Raw genomic sequence first — 13,422 nt, 5'->3', positions numbered from 1 at the left:
GAGGAGGCTGCAGAACAAGAAGGTCAGGTTTCAGGCTGGCGGCCTCTCCTCAATTACAGGGATGCGGGGGTAGGCCCGAACCTGGGGCCCGAACCTGGGGCCCGAACCTGGTGTCAGGTGGAGTAGAGGCCACGCTTCATGGGAGGCTACTGTGTTTTAAGAAGTGCCTGTGGGCTGGGGGGCTTTTGGTCCAGAGACTAGGGGAAGGCAAAGCTTACCAAACAGTCTCCACTCGGGGTCGGGGGCCGGGGCTGAGGTGGGAGGGGTCCAGGAGGCTGTTGTGAGAGACAGCCGAGGCTGTCGGGGCCTGTGGGTGGGCGCCTGGTGCTGGCACACGAGAACCTTCTCTCTCTGGCCTGTGAGCCTAGTACCACGAGGGAGCCTCCCCCAGCGGCTGCTGGTTGCAGGGCAGTGGGAAGATCCACATTTCCCAGCAGCTAAAGCGCCCGACCTCCCTCTGACCCGTGCCCTCCTGCTGCCCAGAGCCTCCGGGTGTCAGGCCACGATGCGCTCAAGGATCCACCCTCCCTTAGTGCCAGCTCCACTTGTCCTGCTCCTCCGACGCCGCCTCTGGTCCAATCCCAAGGCCTTAAGAGGCCCGGACGCCTTTCTCACCACGTTCCTCAAACACGCTGGTGCAGGGAGCCCCCAGCCTGATGGGTTTGCCCAGTGGTTGGTGATCACTGCACTCCCTGGTCTGTTTGCAGAGGGGCAGCCTCACCTGTCTCCACAACCCTGCCAGGCAGGGCCCACATTAGAGCTGGGGACAGAGGGACTCGTGAGGATGCTGGAGCCAGTTTTCTCCTCCCACCCATGGGATGCCCCAAGGGCCTCAGGCTCCTGTAGTTCATGGACGCTCAGGGGTGTCCGCCTTCCTCCCACCTCCGACCAGCGTCAGTCAGGGCCCCTGGCACGGGCCCCTTGGGAACCCACGCCTGCCTGCCCTGTTTATTGGGATGCTAGGGAGCCCCAAGAGCCGTGTGTGGGCCCCTCATGCCCCGCTGCCGCAGCAGGTACCCTGATGGCACTGGGGCCTCATCTCTTCACTGGGCCAGGACAGGGCTGTGAGGTCCAGCTGCCTGCTCAGCTCTGGGACCTGCCCTCCTGCAGGAGCCCACGGCCGTGAACATGCGCACAGTGGATCCACATGTCCTCCGAGGAAAAAGAGAGGGTCAGGGTTGAGTGTGTGGGTGCTAGGGGGTGCAGAACTCACTTCTTTTTTTTTTTTTTTTTTTTTTTTCGAGATGGAGTCTCGCCCTGTGGCCCAGGCTGGAGTGCAGTGGTGCGATCTGGGCTCACTACAAGCTCCGCCTCCTGGGTTCACGCCATCCTCCTGCCTCAGCCTCCCAGTGGCTGGGACTACAGGCGCGCGCCACCACGCCCGGCTAATTTTTTGTACTTTTAGTAGAGACGGGGTTTCACCGTGTTAGCCAGGATGGTCTCGATCTCCTGACCTCGTGATGCGCCCACCTCGGCCTCCCAAAGTGCTGGGATTACAGGCGTGAGCCACCGCGCCCGGCCGCAGAACTCACTTCTAACTATGAGGGTCGAGGTGGGCTTCACAGAGGAGGTGGGCTTTGAGCCACGCCTGCAGCCCGGCATCTGGAAGTGGCTTCTGGGCTCTCCCTGAGCTCTCTCCTCTGCAGGACACCCCTGCCTGCAGGTCTGCACCCCCAGCTCCTTCCTGGGGACTTGATATCATGGTCCTGCCTGACACCCCAGGGGTGAACACAGCACCCAGCCCTGAGGGTTCCCATCTGCTGGGGGCGTCTGACCTGGGCAGGCCAGGGTGGGTGGCAGGGAGCCCAGTGGGGGCAGGTGCAGGTGACCAGGGGGAGATGCTGCCCTGGCTGGGGCCTGGACTCACTAGGTCATCACCAATGCAGGGGGTCTTGGCTCACCGGACTTTGCCACCAGAGAGGGTTGGGGAGCTCCACACGAAGGCAAGGAGGCCGGGGCTCTGGGGGTGACTCGTCCCTGGAGGGCGACCAGAAAGGCCGTCGGAGTGCGGCGCAGCCCGCACTATCCTCACTGAACACCTGGTCCTGCCCTGGACAGCGACTGCTTCCCCTCCAGGGTGGCCCCCGTCGTCCCCCACGTGCTCCAACAGCAGCGAGACTTTCCCAAGACAAGTTGGAGGCTTCAGAGCTCTTGGGGGTGGTGGCTTCTCCCAGTAGCCCCATATCTGTCAGTCCCCCCATAAGGGAGGGGGGTGACAAGCTCCTCCTTGCTCCCAGAGTGAGGATCGCCCCTGCTTTTCCGGCCCCCACTTGCCCCCTCCACCTGCCCTTTTCCCTCCGGGGAGCCCTGGAGGTTTTCCAAGAACTCTCCGGGTCGAGGGGGCAGCCTGTGCTGGGTGGTGGGGGGCTCCTGCCTACTGGATGCCAGACACCTCCACCTTTCACCCTGGGGGTCCAGTCGACTGATGGCCATGAGAGAGAAGCTGAGAGCAACCGCAGCCCACAGCTCCACGCTGGCCCCCCATCTGCAAACGCTGGGCCCCATGGGAGCTGTGACTCAGTTTCCCGTTTGTCACGGGGCTGGCTGAGGCCCCGGCGAGTGCAAGCCATGTCAGGTTGGGCAGGAATGTGGCCCGTGTTCACATGTGTCTCTGTGTGTGTGAGAGGCGTCAGCTGGGATGCTGGGGTGGCAGAGACAGTCCGGGCTCACCCCTCAGCCTCCCTCGACCTCGACTCCCCCCACATACGGAGCCACCCCCTTCCTGGCTATCGCAGGAGTTGAGCTTCCTCTGCTGGGAGGGCTTTGTCGGAGGTTCCCTGTGGTTCCAGAAGGAAAGCTGGCTGCAGGGAGGGCCGGGCACTGGGCACCGTGTGGCTGAGCCTCTGGTGGGGGCTGCACCTCTGGTGGGGGCTGCACCTCTGGTGGGGGCTGCACCGCTGGGTTCCCAGACCCCCTCTTTGCCCCCCCGCCCCCACTGCACTGGGAGGACCTGCTGAGGGGCCAGAATCTGGCTTCGGGTCCCACGGGTGGGGGTGGGGCCCCTCATTAGCACTGCAGCTGACACTGAGGGCTTCCACCTCGCTAATTGATTAAACTGTTTAGAAACCAGGCCGGCGTGGTGGGAATCGGCCCCAGCCGGGCCGTCCGCTCCCCTTCTGTGCAGGCAGCGGCCCCCGGAGTTCACCCGTCAGGCGCGTTGGTGGGGTCTCGGCCCTGGCCGCCCTCGGGAACCCTTTGCTCTTTTGTGTGGTCTCCTCCCCGACCACTCACTGGGCGAGCATGGAGGGCGGCCTGCTGTGCACGGGCATGTTCCCGGGAACCCGCCTGCTGGGATTAAACCAGCCCTTGTGAAGGATGGCAGGTGGGTTCCTCATTACCAGGAGGGGCACGGGGCTGTGAGCAGAGGCCCAGGAAGCAGCGCCCAGAGGCCCGAGAGCCTTCTGCTGTCCTGGGATTTTCTGCGCTGTGACCTCAGCCTCTTTCTTCCTCTCCTGTGGGATTCCGCCAACACCCCTTCCCCTCATGCCATTCCTTCCCCACCATGCTCCACGCCTGCCCTCCCCAGTGCCCCCCACCCCCAGGTCTTCCCTCTAGGACATCAGCCCAGGCTCAGTCCCGGGATAAGGGCTGAGCCTTGGTTCCCAGTGCAGCCCCTGTGCCAGCACGCAGTGGGTGCTGCCCCCGCCGGAGGAGCGGCCTGGGGCCTGGTCAGCCCTGCTGGTGTCTGGCCTGCAGCCAGCACGGGCTCTGCCATTCACCCTTGGTTCTAGGTGGGTGCCCACCCAGGCAACCTCGGAGCAGAGTGGCCTGGGCTCCGGAGGTGGGGGCGGCCACTAACAGCAGGAGGTCGTGGCAGTGCAGCTATGGCAGGGGTTCTGAGGGGCAGAAGCCAGGAGCGGGACGTGGGGACGCAGACCTGCAGGAGGACGCCGGCTCACCCAGCGGGGAGGGGATGGCTGCCCAGGGACCCTGAGCTGCCTGCTCTGCTCCCCCCACTGCTGGGACAGGGGCCCCACGGGGGATGCCAGGGAACGTGAGGAATCCGGAGTCAACACTGGGCCACTGTGTGCTGCCACCCGGGCGGGCCGTGGTTTATAAAAACAGCGGAGGCTTGGCTGGTATCAGGGCGGTGAGGTCACGGCGGCTGGGGGCTCTGGAATTTCTTCAGAAGAATTTTGCTTACCAAGCCACATACTTTCCTGGCCATCAGCTTGATCAGGGGCAAGATGAAAAATATGCTAAACAACAAAGAAACAAAAAAGCACCCAGGCTCCGGTGAGGGAGGGGCCCTGTGGGAGGGGCGGAGGGCCCAGGGAGGGTGAGGGGCCGGGAGCCACTCTGCCCAGCACTCTCTGCGGAGAGAGCCCAACGCCCCTTCCTTTCCCCTTTTAGCACTGCTGAGCAGGACTCACGTGTTCAACAAGGAGCTTTACTAAAAACCGAGGCAATAAAGAAAACACAAATGACATAAAAATAGTCAAGAGCACATTCTTGATGGTAGATAACTGGTCTCCGGCTGCAGCGGCTGCCAGGTTGGGTGTCGGCCACGTTGGCTGGGTCTGCCAGGCCCACCCACAGGCGCTGCACTTCCCTGGGCCTGACAGGGGCTATGGCGGGTCTGTGGGCGGGTGGACAAGGGTGGCAGGACCCGTGAGGGGCGTGGCGGGTCTGTGGGCGGGTGGACAAGGGTGGCAGGACCCGTGAGGGGCGTGGCGGGTCTGTGGGAGGGTGGGCAAGGGTGGCAGGACCCCTGAGGCGATGTGTGTGCCATGCAGTGGGGCTCTATAAGAAGCAGCCCGGGCAGCTTGGGCAGGGGCAGTCCGGGCAGTGCCCACAGGTCTTTGTCCACCAGAGCCTCTGTTCAACCTCAGTGTTGCTCCGGATGTGGATAGGAGGAGACACTGTCTGGGCCACAGACCAGGTGCTTCCTTCATCCTGACCACACCTGCTTCTGCCCAGGAGACGCTGCAGGGGCCGTGTTCCCCGCCCGGCTCCTCGAGTGGTTCCCAGGCTCCTCCTCCGCCCGGTTCCACCTGGAGCCGTGGGGCTGTGCCGGGGTCGCCTCGCTGCAGCCGCAGCTCAGGGAGAAGCCACTGCTGGGGCTCCTGCCTCTCCCGTGCAGTGGGGCCGAGCCGAGCTCCACCAGGTCTGGACTTCTGCGCGGGGAGCTGTGCTTCCCAGGGTGGTGGGGAGGAGTCCCTGGTCCCAGCCACGGTGTGTCCTTGACCAGGACACTTGACTCTTCTGCCCCCAGACGGTCTTGTCTGCACCTCCAGAGCCCCCAGGCTTGCTCACTTGGCTCTACTTCTGGGCAGGGTGCCCTGGTATTGCTGCTGCTGGCACCTGCCGCGCCTTGGAGGGGTCTCCAGTGGGACCTCTGAGCGCGGCTCTTCCTGTACCTTGAGAGGTGAGCAGAGGGCGTTTGTGGGAGAACTGGAACCTGGGGAGGAAAAACCCCAAGGCAGGCAGAGACTGTCCCTGAGTCTGTCCAGTGACCCACCGAAGCTGAGTGGTGTAGGACACGGAGGCCCGCCCGGGACCTGGGGGAGAGAGGGCCTTAGTCCGGTGAGACCAGCCTGGTGGGCGCCTGGGGGAGAGAGGGCCTCGGTCCGGTGAGACCAGCCTGGTGGGGAAGGGAGGGCCTCAGTCCGGTGAGACCAGCCTAGTGGGTGCCTGGGGGAGAGAGGGCCTCGGTCCGGTGAGACCAGCCTGGTGGGGCAGAGAGGGCCTCGGTCCGGTGAGACCAGCCTGGTGGGTGCCTGGGGAAGAGAGGGCCTTGGTCCGGTGAGACCAGCCTGGTGGGGAAGGGAGGGCCTCAGTCCGGTGAGACCAGCCTAGTGGGTGCCTGGGGGAGAGAGGGCCTCGGTCCGGTGAGACCAGCCTAGTGGGTGCCTGGGGCAGAGAGGGCCTCGGTCCGGTGAGACCAGCCTGGTGGGTGCCTGGGGAAGAGAGGGCCTCGGTCCGGTGAGACCAGCCTGGTGGGGAAGGGAGGGCCTCGGTCCGGTGAGACCAGCCTAGTGGGTGCCTGGGGCAGAGAGGGCCTCGGTCCGGTGAGACCAGCCTGGTGGGTGCCTGGGGAAGAGAGGGCCTCGGTCCGGTGAGACCAGCCTGGTGGGTGCCTGGGGAAGAGAGGGCCTCGGTCCGGTGAGACCAGCCTGGTGGGGCAGAGAGGGCCTTGGTCCGGTGAGACCAGCCTGGTGGGGAAGGGAGGGCCTCAGTCCAGTGAGGAGACCAACCTGGTGGGTCCATGCCACTCTCGCCTGCTGTCAGGGCCTGCCCTTCTCTCCGGCCTCCAGCTGCTTTGCCCCAGCCCAGCCTTCACGCGCCTCAGCTGCCTCCCCCTACCCCGAGCTTGAGTCCAGCTGAGCTGCACGTGGCTTTCCCGGTGGAGCAGACTCTGTCTGATTTCCCGACGGCTGGCACCCCCCAGGGCTTGCTCCCTGCCGTAGAACAGCCCCTTGGGGCCAGGTATGTACTCCAGGCCGTGGCCCGGCAGTGCTGGGAAGTGCCGGTCATGGCTGCTGCACGTGGGTTGCCGTCTGCGAGAGGCCTGTGGTGTTTGCTGAGGGCGGAGGACACTGAGGACAGATAATGGGCGACTAGTCCCAGATGCGGCCATGACTGGGGTGCATGTGGGAAAGCTCGTCCAGGGACACCCCCCACTATGGCCTGGCGCCTGTCCCGCAGGAAGAGCTTCAGGGCGGTGGGAAGGGGGAGTGGCCCCAGCTGCAGAGGCAAGGAGCGTTGGTGGCCGGGCGGCAAGAGGGACGGGAGGTCAGGCTGACATCCACTGGCGAGAGCCCTTCAGACGAAGATAGCGTGGACCCCCTGCCCCATCCCAACACAGGCCCCAGATGCCCTGAAACCCCAGGGGCTCAGCCCAAACCATGAGCAGGAAGCGTTGCTTTACTGAGAAACCATAAAAATGTAGAATTCAACCTCAAACCCTGCTGCGGCCGATACTGAAGGTTAGAAATGAGCAGGTGGGGCCGGGCGCGGTGGCTCACGCCTGTAATCCCAGCACTTTGGGAGGCCGAGGCAGGCAGATCACGAGGTCAGGAGATCGAGACCATCCTGGCTAATACGGTGAAACCTGATCTCTACTAAAAATACAAAAAAAAATTGGCCGGGCGCGGTGGCGGCGCCTGTAGTCCCAGCTACTCGGGAGGCTGAGGCAGGAGAATGGCGTGAACCCGGGAGGCAGAGCTTGCAGTGAGCTGAGATCGCGCCACTCACTCCAGCCTGGGCGACACAGTAAGACTCCGTCTCAAAAAAAACCAAAAAACAAAAAACACGAAAAGAAAATGAGCAGGTGGGTCTTTCCCAGGTTCCCTGCGGCCTGTGGCCCCACACATGATGGCCCTCAGCTCAGCCCCAGCCCCCACGGCAGCTGTGGCACCTCGAGCCGCCCAAGATAGCTGCCATGTGCTGGGCCTGATGCTGGGCAGGGCCTGGAATCCCAGGTGTGAAGATGGGCCTGGGTGGTGGCTGCTGGATCTTGTCACAGACGTGCCACCTGCTTCCCAAAACTGGGCACCAGGGGTCTGAGAGGTCGCTGTGGGAAGATCGCTTGTTCCAGGGACCCTGCAGGGTCTTACACGCGTGGCTTAGCGTTTGCTCCTGGGTGGTGATGATGCCCCATCCTGTGTGGCCCCGACCCTGGTCCCCCAGATGGTAAACGGCCTTGGGACGGCCTGGTCAGGAGACACCGAGAGCTGTCCCTGCTGCAGAGCCGAGGGGCCGCCACACTGGGCGTCCATCGGTCTTCTCGCAGCACCACCTGTGCTGGTGGACTGGGAAGGGTGTGGGTGACCCTTGTGACCCACCAGGGTCTTGTGACTGTTTAATGCCCTGGCCCAGGTTCTACCAGTCCTGCTGCAGACCAGCCCTGCTCATTCCTCCCTCTGGCTGTGAAGATGGAAGCCCACGGGTTGGCTGCCTCGGGCCAGGGCTGCCATGCAGGGAAGCCTGGGGAGGGCTGTGGCACTGCCCCCATGGGCCGTGGTATCTCCCCAGGGCCCTGCCTCTCTGGATCTCCTGCACGCACCCCGGCCTCGCCTGAAAACCCCACGTACAGCAAAGCGGCGGTGTCTTGGGGCAGGCTGGGCTCTGCCTGGGGCACCATGGGTGGCGTATGCCTCAGTTTCCCCAGTCTTGATGAGAGGGAGCTGGGGTTGCTACTGGTCACTCAGGCCCCAGGCAGACCAAGGCTCACTTCTGTCCACTCCCTGGCCCCCTTCCCAGGAGTCCCACCGGTTCCTGGCTGGGGTCTGGAATCTGTTCTCCCAGGACAGGACCTGCCCTCCCCTCCACTTTCTGCCTGCAAGCTCTGTGGTCCTTCCCTGCCTTGAGCCCAGGGGTCCCTGTGCTCCTGGTCCAGCCTCCCTGCTCAGGGCCGAGGGCACCGGGAGGATGGTGGTTGCAGAAGAATATGGGAGGCCTGTCCGGAGCTGCACGCCCCGGCCATAGCGAATAATAACTGACGATTAAAAACGCCTGAGCTATATTCATTTCCACCTTCTACCTCCTCCCTAGATTTACCTTTTTCCCTGTATTAATACCTCATAAAAGATGGCGCTCTTCCTGCTGCTTCTTCACCCATTTTTCCCGCGCCCGTGAAAATTACTACCTGACAGCGCAGGTGCAACATGACGTTCGACCAGAGAAACCAATACCTATCTGGCCACGCCTCCACTATGAGATCATTTTCGCCTTGGCCCAACCCCTTTCCCTCCAAGTGTATATAAGGCACTGCATTACCGCCATTAAAAGAGACTTGATCAGAGCACTGTCTTGTCTCCATTTCTCGTATCTCTTGTTCCCCAAATTCCCACCCCCTCCTCCAGGGCCTGCTTCGACTATCCCGCGGGCCGGGATAGAGGCCGGGCGCGGTGGCTCAGGCCTGTAATCCCAGCACTTTGGGAGGCCGAGGCGGGCGGACGACTTGAGGCTGTGCACCAGCACTGGACACAGAATCGAAGGAAACAGGCGGGACATACCCTGACTGCACCAGTGCAGCGCGTCTCGGGATCCTGGGTTTTCAGAGATCACGCTGCGGGGGAGGGCTGGTGCCGTCCTGGGTCGGAGGCCGGAAGCGAGGCACAGGCAGAAACTTGCAGGAAGGGTCCCCGAGCGGCCCGGGAGGGGCCTCCTCGCCAGGGTCCCCAGCGAAGCACTTCGCTCATGGGCCCCGGCCCTGAGAGGAGCTCCTGCCTCTTCCCACTCGGAGAGCGCCCACAGGAGGCTTGGCCTGGTGTTTCCCGATGAGATGGGGGCACGTTCCGGGAAGCGGTGAGCAGGCCCGGCAGGCATCAGATGTGGGGCTTCCTGTCTTCGGTGAATGTGCCCCTTGAGCGGGGTCTGGGGTGGAGAGTTGGGGAGGGGAGCCCCACTCCCCTTCTCCTTGTTGTTTTTTTTTTTTTTTTTTTTTTTTTGAGACGGAGTCTCGCTCTGTCGCCCAGGCTGGAGTGCAGTGGCCGGATCTCAGCTCACTGCAAGCTCCGCCTCCCGGGTTCCCGCCATTCTCCTGCCTCAGCCTCCCAAGTAGCTGGGACTACAGGCGCCCGCCACCTCGCCCGGCTAGTTTTTTGTATTTTTTAGTAGAGACGGGGTTTCACTGTGTTAGCCAGGATGGTCTCGATCTCCTGACCTCGTGATCCGCCCGTCTCGGCCTCCCAAAGTGCTGGGATTACAGGCTTGAGCCACCGCGCCCGGCCCTCCTTGTTGTTCTTGGCAGCTGGACTCGGGCAACTGCCTCCACCCTCTGGAGGGGCCTCCCCCTGTGCTGGCTGTGGATCAGAGGGGCCACGGAGAGGGGTCCACCGGTCCAGGCGGGGGTGGGCCTGGAAGGCCCAGGCGTGGGCGAGAGGGGTGCGTGGGAGGACGCCCGATGCCTCAGGGCCCCCGGTCAGCAGCAAGGCACGGACTCTCCTCTGGGCGGCGATGGCCCTGCACGAGGTCCCTGCGCCGTCTGTTTGCACGCGGAGAGGAAAGGATCACGCGACCGTGGGAGTGTTGGCCGCCTGAAGGGTGAGTCCCACTGCCTAGAGGCTGGAGCATGGGGACCAGGAGGCGTTTCTTAGTGGAAGGGACTGGGGCTCATGCAGCCCCCCAGCCCCCGACACGACGCCCTGGCTCATCCCAGGTGATGAGGCTGCTGAGTCTGAACTGATGACAGTGGACGGGTGGCAGCCGGTTCCCAAAGAGTGGTCGGGCCTGGGACCCAGGTGACTCTGGGAGATGTGGTCACAGTCACGGCCATCTGTGGGCCTTTGGGGTTCAAAACAGCGAGAGTCACGGGAGACAGAAGGGATCTGAGCTTGCGATTGCTCCTCCCGGCTCTGGGACACCCGTCCCATCTCCTACCAAGGGTTCCCCGTTCCTGGCGAGCTGGAAAGTGGCTTCATGGGCAGAAAACGAGGGCAAAGGGAGCAGCGTGCTGTGAGAGACGTCCCAGCACCCACCCTCCCTGCCAGCTCCCTTGGGCCTTTCCTCCCTCCCAGCCCCACCCACACCAGGGGCTTCTCTCACTGTCTCTCCTGGGTTTAGCTCAGGGCGAGGCTGGCCAGCAGGGGCTGACCAGTGTGTGTCGAGGAGCCTCTCCCAGTGGCCGGCAGCACGGGCAGGGAGCTCACAGGCTGGGCCCTGAGACCGGGTCCTGTCTGAGAAGGAGGCAGGGATGTGGCCCCCACCCCTCCTGCCTGGGACCCTGCCTTAGGCCCACTCTAATGACCTAATGTGAATTTGATTGAATGTAAATCTGAATTTGCTTGAAGATGTGATTTCCAAGTGAGGCCTCCCCTGTGGTACTGAGAGTTAGGACTCCATCTTATCTTTCCTGGAGACACGTTCAAGCAATGACAGGGTTACACGTACGCTTCAGTAAACACGACATTCTCCGTGGTGTTTAGTTGTAGAACTCCCAGTCAGAGCTGCTGCCCCAGCACAGTGGGGTTCAGCGACATGCACTGGTTTTAGGAGTAAATTCGAAGCGACAGAAGTGTTTGCACTGGCCCTGGGTGCAGCCTGCGTCTTCAGCCCTGGGGCACTGATGCTGGGCAGCTTCTCGCTTCCCTCCGGAAGGGACTCAGGAGCCAGGCGGTGGGGAAGCCGGCAGCTTGGCTGAGGCGGCCATGGTGGTCCGGCTCTGCGACCGCTCCCACAGTGCGGGGCTGCCCCTCAGGCGGTGTGCAGAGTGCAGCCGCCCGGGGCCGACTTGCAGTCATATTGGTAACCACTTTTAATGACATGCTAATTAGGGGGCGGGTTATTCAGATATAGCTGGAGGATGGGCAGTCGCTTCTAGGTGTTGCCAAGGCAGTGAGCGGCTGGAGGTGGCCTCGGCGTCCCTTCCAGTTTGTCCTGTCCTTGGTCGGTCCCGGGACCAGGCTCGCCTGTCTCCTACGTCAATACCACGTTTTCTGTGTCAAAACAGTCGAGTAGAAATAAACAGCGACAGCACTGTGAGTAGAAAAGTGAAGAAACAACTTATTTCCGCTTTCTGATTTGTTGTGACCTCAGCAATTTTGTTTGTGTTTGACATTTAAACAGCGTGACAGTGTAAACTCTGAGACGTGATTTTTATTTCGTAAAGGTGCACATTTTAGCTCATTCATGAAACTGATTTTGAAGTTCTTTAAAACAGAATTTAGTAGACCTTAAGAATTGTTAATTGTTTGCAACTAAAGACCAATCCAAGAGAATAAAGCGTTGCACCAGTGGTAGGGTTTTGCAGTTGCCTAATTGTACCTTTTACAGATGTTTCCTTTTATTAAAACTCACTAGTCACTGGATCTGCTATTCAACATGGTGATGGGATGGAATTATGTGTGACGACTGTGTTCCCTGAAAAGACATGTTCGCGTCCTAACCCCCGGGGCCTGTGAATGTGGCTGTATTTGGAAACAGGGTCTCTGCAGACATAATCAAGCTAGGATGATATCATAAGGACAGGCCCTAATCCAATATGACTGGTGTCTTTCCGAGAAGAAAACAGAGACACAGAGGGTGAGGCCCATGTGAAGACAGAGGCAGAGATTGCAGCACTGTGGCCAAAGGCCAGGAGCGTCTGATCCACCAGAAGCTGGAAGACGCAGGGCAGGGTCCCCTGAGAGCGGCCGTGGGGAGCTCCCTCAGGCAGACACCTCGTGGCCCTGCAGCTCCTCGATTGCAGACTCTGGCCTCCAGAGCCGTGAGACGGCACAATTCTGTTTTTTTTTGAGACGGAGTCTCGCTCTGCCGCCCAGGCTGGAGTGCAGTGGCCGGATCTCAGCTCACTGCAAGCTCCGCCTCCCGGGTTCATGCCATTCTCCTGCCTCAGCCTCCCGAGTAGCTGGGACTACAGGCGCTCGCCACCTCGCCCGGCTAGTTTTTTGTATTTTTAAAGTAGAGACGGGGTTTCACTGTGTCAGCCAGGATGGTCTCGATCTCCTGACCTTGTGATCCGCCCGTCTCGGCCTCCCAAAGTGCTGGGATTACAGGCTTGAGCCACCGCGCCCGGCCAATTCTGTTGTTTTAAGCCACCTTGTTTGTGGTCATTTGTGCCGGCAGTGCCGGGACCGTCACGCATGGGCCACTCACTGCCGTATTGGGTTAGACCCTTGCACTGGGGGCTTCGGGAACCTGACTGGGTTGGCTGCTGGACAGCGGACTGTGGGGGCTTCGGGGGGTGTTGGCGCAGGCGTGGAAGGTGCCCCTGGTCCCTCTGTCCCCTTCCCCCTTGGGAGAGAGGGCCCTCATGGGGCTGCCCAGGACACAGAGCTACTTATAAAATCCTGCCCCCATTGCAGCCTAGGGCTCCTGCTGGGGGCAGAGTCCAGGAGCCTCGGGACAACATGTGGACTCAGGATGTCCAAGTCTCAAAGGAGAGGAGCCTGGGGAGCTTGGGATGAGGCTCGTCCGCAGCCTGAATTTTCTTCCTTTGCCGTCACCTGTTGCCCCTCTGGGAGCCACCGTGGAGAATGAGGAACGTTCCAGGTGGACTCAGCAATACCACTGCAGCCTTGAGGGGGCCGGGCAGACGGGCACACGGTGTCACACACAGGTGCTGGACGGGAAGTGGGCTGAGGGCCAGTGCAGAGGGGGGGCAGCCACTGGACCTGGCTGACCAGAGCAGAGAAGGTCTATGAAGAGAGAGGAGAGAGGAAGATACAGAAGGATTTAAAAATAGGGCTTTGTAATTTTCAAACAGCACAAAGTATGCTATGAAAGAAAGACAAAATTTTTAAAGTTAGCTAAAATCCCATCACCTAGAGATAAACACAGATGACATTTTAAAGTTGCACCCGAGTTAAACAGTGGCTTTGAGCATCCTGAGTAGATGAGCACTCTCTAGTTTTCTGAGTGGGGAGTTTCGTGACAAAGCTGTTGCTTTGGGTGGAGGACGGGGGCAGTGTGGGCACTGGTGGGGGAAGGGGGGCACAGGGCTCTGGGTGAGAACAAGCAGAGGGAGGCTCACACTGT

The sequence above is a fragment of the Macaca thibetana genome, chromosome 16, assembly GCF_024542745.1.
Source record: "Macaca thibetana thibetana isolate TM-01 chromosome 16, ASM2454274v1, whole genome shotgun sequence".
Classification (NCBI taxonomy): Eukaryota; Metazoa; Chordata; class Mammalia; order Primates; family Cercopithecidae; genus Macaca; species Macaca thibetana.
The sequence above is the reverse complement of the archived record's forward strand: the minus strand, read 5'-3'. Positions refer to the sequence as shown.